Source organism: Charadrius vociferus, unplaced genomic scaffold (genome assembly GCF_000708025.1).
Source record: "Charadrius vociferus isolate BGI_N301 unplaced genomic scaffold, ASM70802v2 scaffold225, whole genome shotgun sequence".
NCBI lineage: Eukaryota > Metazoa > Chordata > Aves > Charadriiformes > Charadriidae > Charadrius > Charadrius vociferus.
In genome coordinates, this window is record NW_009648638.1 from 858,224 (window position 1) to 860,163 (window position 1,940).

Below are 1,940 nucleotides of genomic sequence, written 5' to 3' on the forward strand. Positions count from 1 at the left end.
GGTGGTGCTTGCAAAGCAGGGAGCAAACCCCTGTTGTTTCCTTTGTGCTTGCATCCCTGAGGCTCCCCGCCGGCGGACGGGCATTCCTTCTTCCCGAAAAGATCGTTCTGTTCGTGCCTTTTTCTCTTCTCTGGTCCTCGGCATAGGGGACCCCACCTCCAGCCCTGCTCCACCATGTGACAGCTGGTGTCACATGTTTCGTGAGCCCCCCGGGACCCCTCAGGGGTGCGGGAAGAGGAGCGGAGCATCACAGCAGAGTGTTCGCTGCCTGTGTGTGTCCATGGGGCAGGTCCTGTCTGTGGCAGGGTGGAGGTTGCCGTGCTTTTTCCTCTGCTTGTGCTTTACCCGAGATTACCTTTCCTCCCCACTTGTCTTCATGCTTTCCCTTGTTTCAGGAGATGCTTCTTAACCTTAACCCAGCAGTGTTTAACTTCTTCTTCTTCCAGCCTGATCGTCCCCATCATGTTTCCCCCTCCGGCGCAGGTAGGTCAGAGCGCCGCTGCCAAAACTTCCCCGTGTTTGCCGCCAATGCTGCTGTGTTTGTCATGCAAGATTGTCCTTCAGTTTATTTTGTTTGCTTGTGTTTGTATGTATTATCTCTGTTAATACTGGGCACATCTCGCGGACCATAGCAACCAGGAACATGTACAACGCTATTTTTCTGGACGCAGAGTATGGAGGTGTCTCCCGAAGCTCTGCTCCGCTGTGACTTTCCGATCTGGGCTTGAGAGGTGCTGCAGGGATAACTTTGCCGTGCTGACTCACACATGGAGTTTGCAAACAAGCCCTTCCCTCGTTAGCAGCTTGGTGCCTCGTATATCCACTCAGCGCTTGGTAGCATACTGCTTCTGGTGACTTTTCCTTGTGCTGCTGCTCAAGGTTGGGAAAGACCAGAACTGGCACAAACTCTGTGTGATTAAAATTAATCCCCATCCTCTGCAAATAGCTTTGCCACAAGTGTAAGGAAGGTAGAGCTGAAGGGACACCAGAGTGACAGGACACAACCGAGGACCCTTCTGAAACATCTCTGGTGAGGCATCTGGTGAGACCCCACCTGGAGTACTGCGTCCAGCTCTGGAGCCCCCAACATAGGAAAAACATGGAGCTGTTGGAGCGGGGCCAGAGGAGGCCCCAGAGATGCTGGGAGGGCTGGAGCCCCTCTGCTGGGAGGACGGGCTGGGAGAGTTGGGGGTGTTCAGCCTGGAGAAGAGAAGGCTCCGGGGAGACCTTAGAGCCCCTTACAGTGCCTAAAGGGGCTCCAGGAGAGCTGGGGAGGGACTTTTTACTCGGTCATGTAGTGATAGGACGAGGGGGAATGGCTTCAAACTGAAAAAGGGGAGATTTAGATTAGATATCAGGAAGAAATTCTTTCCTATGAGAGTGGTGAGGCAGTGGCCCAGGTTGCCCAGAGAAGCTGTGGCTGCCCCATCCCTGGAAGTGTTCAAGGCCAGGTTGGACGGGGCTTGGAGCAACCTGGGCTGGTGGGAGGTGTCCCTGCCCAGGGCAGGGGGGTGGAATTGGATGATTTTTAAGGTCCCTTCCAACCTAAACCATTCTAAGATAGTGCCCTGCCTCTCTGAAAACCAGCCCTGCCTGCCAGAACTCTCCCTTCCCTGCCCAGTGTGCAGATGTCCACCACTGAAGTACTGAAGGTCTTTCCAAAACCACTGGGATGAAAATACCTGGGTGCTACAAGAGCTCCTCCCACTCTGCCTGATTCTTTGCAAAGCCTTACAACATCTTCAGTGTTATGGACGTGTTCATGAAGGAGATGCAGGCTCCACCTCATGGTGTTTACCAAGTCCTGACTCCCCTTTCTCTCCGACCAGTGTTGGGACCGGCTCGTGGAAGCCCATGGAGTGTGTGCAGCGGGTGGAAGGAGTTTTTGAGATTGTCCCACCGGGAGGGACCCCGCAGCCACAGGGAGGGTCCACCCCCCC